Source organism: Alexandromys fortis, unplaced genomic scaffold (assembly GCF_014885135.2).
Source record: "Alexandromys fortis isolate MF-2015 unplaced genomic scaffold, M_Fortis_MF-2015_v1.1 scaffold_121, whole genome shotgun sequence".
Classification (NCBI taxonomy): Eukaryota; Metazoa; Chordata; class Mammalia; order Rodentia; family Cricetidae; genus Alexandromys; species Alexandromys fortis.
The window spans coordinates 3246217-3253601 of NW_026068037.1; the positions used below are offsets into that span (position 1 = coordinate 3246217).

The window sequence follows — 7385 nt, forward strand, 5'->3', positions numbered from 1 at the left end:
GGCAACCAGGACTACACTGAGAAATCATGTCTCAAAGAAAAAGGAGAGAGAGAGAGAAAGAGAGAGAGAGAGAGAGAGAGAGAGAGAGAGAGAGAGAGAGAGGAAGAAGGAGAAGAAGAAGAAGAAGAAGAAGAAGAAGAAGAAGAAGAAGAAGAAGAAGAAGAAGAAGAAGAAGAAGAGAAAAAGAGAAGCAAAAGAAAAGAGCATAATAATGCAAGATATGGTGGCACATGTGTTTAATCCCTGCATTTGGGAATCAGAGACAGGAGGATATCTGTAAGGTTGAGCCTAGCATGGTCTACATAGCATAACCCATGCCAAGATTGCATAATGAGATGCGATCTCAAAAAAATCAAAGGAAAAAAACAAAAGAACATATCTACAGCATACAGATTGAGCAAATCACATGGCAAATATGACAAATGCACCACATTATAACTTCATGAAGAGAGCAAAGCAATGCTTTTAATGTTTCTATTTTACATTGTATTAGATATTCTAGAAAATAAAGGAAATAAATAAAGAAGGTGTTTAGATTGCAAATTTTAAAATTTTAAAAAAGTAAAATTGTCAATCAGGTGGTGGTGGCACATGCCTTTAGACCCAGCTCTCAGGAGGAAGAAGCAGTCAGATTTCTGAGTTCGAGGCTAGCCTGGTCTACAGACAGAGTTCCAGGACAGACAGGGCTACACAGAGAAATCCTGTCTTCAAAAACTAAAAATTCATTAATTACAATTTTTAATTGTAAGTTGATATGAATGTGTAGAAAATTTAATGGAATCTACAAAAATAAAACTGAAATGATCTTAGAGCACATACTAGAATAAATAAATAAATAAAAGTTCAACACCTACACACATGAACATTGTGTTTCTCTGTATTTAGATCAAAGTGCTTAAAATAATTTTTAAGTACCACTTGTACTGGAATAAAAATATGAAATAAATCAAGGTTGAACCTGAACAAGAGATGTAGGAATGTAGGAATGCCTACTGAAAATGTAAATCATTCTGGAAGAAACCGAAGATTTGAATAAATAAGAGATGAACTGATTTTATAGTTTCGGAGAATCATATTGTTAACAATCCTGCCTCTTAAATGATCTCTGAACTTCATTAAAATCTGGCAGATCTCACTCCACCTTGGATAGAAATGGACAAGCAAAACCTAAAGTGACAGAAACTAAAAATCCTGGATTCCAGAAATGATGCTGAAGAAATTTTGAAGGATGAGACATACCAGCTTCCATACTGGGTCAGAAGCGCGCAGTCAAGGCAGGTCCAGAGAGAAAAGCAGAGGTCAAGAAAACAAGTTGGAGACTTCAGAAGACACACATGTACACAATTGATTGAATATTGACAAAGATGAAAAAACCTATTTATTCTATAAAGAATGATCTTTTAAACAAAATGTACAGGAACCATTGGAATGTGTGTGTGTGCGTATGTTTATGGTGTGTGTGAGTGTGTGTGGTGTGCACATTAGTGTGTGTGCTTGCGTGTGCATGTATGTGTATGTGGTGTACATGCATGCGTGTATGTATGGTGTGTGCACCTGCGTGCGCATGTGTATGTGTGTGAGTGTATATCTGGTGCATGTATGTGTGTGTGAATGTATGTGTGAGTATCTGTGTGTAGTATGTGTGCTTGTGTGTGCATGCATATGTATGTGAGTGTGTGTGTAGAAGGAAAATCGGAGAGACTACAAAGAGCTGTGACATGAATGTTATAGCATGTACAGCAACTGGTCAAAATAGACCAGAGGCCTAGACGTAAACCTTAAAGCTATAAAACATTTAAAAGAGAAGGTAGAAAAGAAATCCTTGTGGCCTTAAACTAATCAACTCATGTGACAGCAAAAGCAACATCTTTTAAAAATAATAAATTGGGCAGGGCAGTGGTGGTGCTCACCTTTAATTCTAGCACTTGGGAGGCAGAGGCAGGCAGATTTCTATGAGTTCAAGGCCAACCTGGTCTACAACGTGAGTTCTAAGACAGCTACAGCTGTTACATAGAGAAACCCTGTCTCGAAAAACTAATATATACATATAATACATACATCTATAAAGATATTATATATGTACGTTATATATATGTATATATACATATATATATATATTGGATTTCACCACAATGAAGGACATACATCCTTCAAAGCGTAGCTAGGAGGATGAAATGATATGCCATAGCCTGATGGGAAATACTGGCAAACCACATAATATATAAAAGGACCCTCAAACATCAATAATAAAAAAAACAACCTAATAGTGGGATGGGGACACAGGCCAATTTGATGAGGATGGTGGCAGTTGTGAATGGAGAGGTAGGCAGGCGGAATTAGTGTGAAGGGGAGCAGGGGCTGCCTGATAGTGACAGGCCGCTCACACCACTAGTTGTATTTTGTACATACACATATTATGTAGAGTTTTGATACATACAACAATGGACCAAATTGTACATCAAATAGGTCCATCTATTTTCTGTCAGTCATACCTTGATAGCTCCCATTAATAAATTATAAAGGAGCTCATGTGTTCCTTTTTGGTTTTCCTTTTGATGTGTGTTTTGTTTTGTCTTTTACCTTTTTGTGCTTTCTCTCCAAATTCTGTATTAATTTTAAAATACCCTATTCTGTGCTGATATATATGACAGTCTTAGCAAATTCCTTTTATAAGATGCAGAAGCAGAACACTGCTATCTTTGAGGCGTCCTGAGATGTGGTGTTTAAAGACTGCGGAAGCCTCTTCCTCTTTGTCCGGTTAACACCCTTGTGAAGAGCTGGTGAGCTGTCTCAGCCAGCAAAGGTACTTGCTTCCACCCCACGACCCGAGGACCCGAAGAGCACTGGGAGAGAATGGACTGCAAGTTGTTCCTTGACCTCCACATGTGCTGTGGTACGTGTGTGTGGATGTATGTACATGTACACACACACACACACACACACTAAATACATAAATAGTAAACAATTTCAAAAGAAAACTAAAGTTCACCATGAAGAGGCAGTCCCTAGAATGTGATTTCTACTCCACTGTGGTCAGAATTTCTGCTACATTGTCTAATATCATTCATTCACTCATTCATTCATTTATTCCTCCACCAAATGTGTATCTGTGACAGGATTTTAAAATACAAGGCTTAAATAGTAAATTTATTTGAGCAACTGGGTGTAGCTGTGGTTTATGTATTACATGAACCTCTACTAATGTTAAATGCAGAATTCTGACATCTGGGTGGTTTGATTTTATTTGACATATTATCCTTTAAAAAAGTGCCAAATGCCTCCACGAACTTCTATATCTGGAAATATTAATGAAATTGAGTTCTTGTTTAGAGAACTAAATTTTCTGAGTTGTATCATTTGGTGTGTGAATTCCTGAGTGCAGCGGGAGTGGAGGCCACTGCCCAGCCCAGCCCAGCCCAGCCATCTCTTATTCCGGGATTTCTATTTCTTCATATACAAAGCTCTAGTTGAAGATTTATTTACTTTTTTCTCCTCCGGCAAGGAAGATTCCTGCCCTTTTTAATTTCCTTTTCTTGGGCATGTTACAAATATCCTCCCTGGTTTCTTTGGATCTATTGTAGCGGAGCCAATTCTTCATTCTCTCTTCCTCTCACCTGCTTCTGCCTACTTATTTGTGTATAGGATGTCAAAGGAAAGCCAAAGGCAACACCTCACAATGCCATCTGAAAAAAACGAAAATGCCAACACATTCTTTTCTGCACCTGAAGCTTTTAATTCTTTAATCCATCGTGGAATGTTGCTTAATTACATATTTTATTATGCAGAACTGAGACTGATGTACTTTAGTTTCCAAAATGATCTGAAAGCATACAGGCTGTTTTAAAGAGAAGTTGGTTTGCTCTGGTTTTCTCTTACACATATTTGTGGGGTTCTCCTGGGGTTTCCTATTACTACTTGACTTTTTGAAAATTCTCAGAAAGCTCTGGAGAAAAAAAAATTTAAATTTCCTCTAGAAATAAGATTCATTACTTGGCAAAAATGTAACATGCTGTTGTATTGTGGGCAAATACATGGGTCAGCTAAGCTCCTATTGTTGATACTTTGTTTTAATTTCAGTGAATTTCATAAAGTATTAGTAGAAAAATGTTAAATTTGTTAAGGATGGTTCTAGAGTTCATTTGCTTTTCTTTTCCATGCTTTCTTTGTGGGTTTTGTTTGTTTTTTTCTTTTTTTTGTTTCCATTTTTTTTAATTAATTTATTTATTTATTAAAGATTTCTGCCTCCTCCCTGCCACCGTCTCCCATTTCCCTCCCCCCCCCCCAATCTACCCCCCCTCCCTCATCAGCCCAAGAGCAGTCAGGGTTCCTTGCCCTGTGGGAAGTCCAAGGACCTCCCACCTCCTTCCAGGTCTAGTAAGGTGAGCATCCAAACTGCCTAGGCTCCCACAAAGCCAATACGTGCAGTAGGATCAAAAACCCATTGCCATTGTTCTTGAGGTCTCAGTAGTCCTCATTGTCCGCTATGTTCAGTGAGACAGGTTTTAACCCAGGCTTTTTCAGACCCTGTCTAGCTGGCCTTGGTGAGTTCCCGATAGAACATCCCCATTGTCTCAGTGTATGGGTGCACCCCTCGCGGTCCTGAGTTCCTTGCTCGTGCTCTCTCTCCTTCTGCTCCTGATTTGTTTTTCAAGACAGGATTTCTCTGTAGCTTTGGAACCTGTCCTGGAACTAGCTCCTGTAGATCAGGCTGGCCTTGAACTCACAGAGGTCCACCTGCCCCTGCCTCCTGAGTTCTGGGATTAAAGGCGTGCGCCACCACCACCACCACCACCCAGCTACTTTTTTTTTCCTGCAATTTTCCTAATAGTTAATGAAAAAAATGATGTGTTTAGCTCTCATGCATATGAAGGCAGCAGAATTTGAGGTTATTATTCCAGGGTGAAACATACTTGATTTACATCAGTGTTCAACTTTCTCTTTTAGCAAAACACATGTTGCTTTGTATCCATGTAAGAACTGAATTGCAGTGTGTTTGAAAAATTTATTGAGAAAATGGAAGAACTGGATTTGAGGTTAATGTGACCACTTTGTAGCTGGGCAAGTCAGTTAACCTATTTGAGCTTTCCTTGTTTGCTTGTCTTTTAAGTGGGGATGTTAGTGTCTGCATGCTCTAAGTGCCTCCTAGTGGGATGGAGAGCTTTAAATGAGACACTGTGGTGTCTTACAAAATGAAGAACTCTTCAAATGTTGCTGTCTGTTTAAGCACACTGAGGGACAATGCCAGCGGAGTCCTCAGCAGGTAGTTAAAAGTGCAAACAAGTGTGGGGAGACACACTTGCTCCGCACGGAGATGCTGATCAACAGTCTGCCCTGAACAGAATGCTCCAGAGGAATGCATTGACACACACCTTTAAGAACGCGCACTTGAACATCACCCAGCAGGCAGTGTCAGATCTCTCAGGAGAGGAAAACCAGATAGCAATAGACATCACTTCTTTCTTCAAAGATGGTAGGGCTTGATTAAAGACTGTCACTAGAATGAAGACTTATCTGAATGCATTTCTTACTGAGCTCTCAGTAAAGAAATAATGTTCAGCATTTAACTTGGTGCAAAAGAGATCGTTTTGCAGTTTCTCTGCTCTTTCCTTGCACACACCCCACCGCATCTTCCACTAGCCACCATTAAAGACAAGTCCAAGACAAGTGCTTCGGCTACAGTTAGGTGTATTAGCAGCTGGGAGTGGCCCACAGGAAAAGATGACTTTATCCTCATCTTTGACACGAGGATTAGGTGTGAATGTTAGTAGTGTTCTTCTCATAAAGTTAAATGTGCTGTGTGCATGTGTGTAAATACACACCCACATAGAGGAACAGAAGAAAGGCTTAACAATGCTGCTCGCATTTTAAACATTAATTCCAAACTATTTTTATTAACATGGATTAATATGGTATTGTTAAACAGGTATCGTATTCTTGACAAACACCTTTCACCACATTTCGTATGAGGGCACTTTATATCAAAAATTGTGCGTATTAGTAGATTGTAGCTCAACTTTCGTCTAAAGACATGCAAGTATCCACTATTTACATTTAGAGGATTTTTCAGAAGGAGCACTGAGAATTCCTTTCACTAACATTTTGGATGGCTCCTGCTTTGGAGCCGCTGTTCCCACCCTGCCATCCACATTCTGGCTGGCGTTAGCACAGTAGACTCATCCCCGTTGCTATAATACAGGCCATACACATTTTAATTGCTCTTGTTGAAAATATCACCAGGCAGTTCATAGTATCTCATTTATTGAAAATATTGTGACAATCAAGGATCTTGTCATCAGCCACATGAGAACAATTGGGACTACGGAAGAATTAGATATAGTATGCGTGGGACACTTGTGTCAGGACAATCCTGAACCGCTGGAATTTTTTCTACTCAAGCTATGTAGTTCAGATAAGCATAGTCAACTATAGATATACTAGGGGTGGACGCCAGCTCAGAAGGTCTTCGTACTAAACACCAGTCAATACACATTTTGTACATATGTACAGACTTTGTTACGAAGTGCAACACAGTAGGGCACACACATTTTCAAAGGTGACGTGTCAGCCCTGCACGTTGTGTGGCAGGAAGATACGATCAACATCATTTTTTGCATAATATGCAAGTATTATATGGCCACAGAGTGTCATACAAATTAGTGGCAAAGTGCTGAGTGAAGGGATCCATGACAGACTCGGATGCACACAGCTGAGTATTACTCGTAAACTACCTCACTCTGAAGCACTATGTCATGCCCAGTGTGTACACATCTCCGGAATACTGGGACACAATGAAGCTTGCTAAAGAAATTATCAAGAGCCGTGAGCAGCAGGAAGGAGAGACATGGGTTACAATGACATTGGGGGGCAACATGGGCTACTAGGAGACATCTTCCAAAATGTGCAGTCTTCAACAATTCTGCACACTCCATCATGGCCCCATTTGCTAACATGTGCTTTATCGTAAAATAACAAAACCATGCAGACCATAAATGTAAAAGATCTGATAATTTTGCTGGCACAATGGTGTTGCTTTCCAACACAATCATTTCCTAGAAGAGATCTTCCCAAATACTACCAAATTCTATTCCTATTTGATGTCCTAAGTATGGGGCTGTTTAAAATGAAAAAAAAAAAAAAACCGACATCAATTTCTCTGATCCTCTGCTGACTCTTTTAACTTGGGGAAGAGGAGGACGTGGGCGACAATCTTTAGTTAGTGAAATGCTATTTTTTTTAAACATTTGAAATTTAGCTTACAGTATCTTGATTCAAATGCCTTTGGCTCACGTGATTACTTTTCTGAACTCCAGCAAACAAGGTAGTTTGCATTGTTTTCTCACCTAACAGAAAGAATTGAAATTAGCTTTCAACAGGCAGCAGCCTTC

At 39.4% G+C, this 7385-nt stretch overlaps 1 protein-coding gene across 5 annotated transcripts in view; it reads right to left on the minus strand.

The window, feature by feature from the left end:
* Nucleotides 1-5871: 5871 nt before the first annotated feature.
* Satb1 (SATB homeobox 1) overlaps nucleotides 5872-7385 on the minus strand; it is a 91012-nt gene continuing 89498 nt past the window's right edge. For all 5 annotated transcript variants that reach the window (XM_050165086.1, XM_050165089.1, XM_050165088.1 and 2 more), the window contains one exon: nucleotides 5872-7385. This exon is cut by the window's right edge. The gene's annotated coding sequence lies outside the window, so the exon portion shown is untranslated.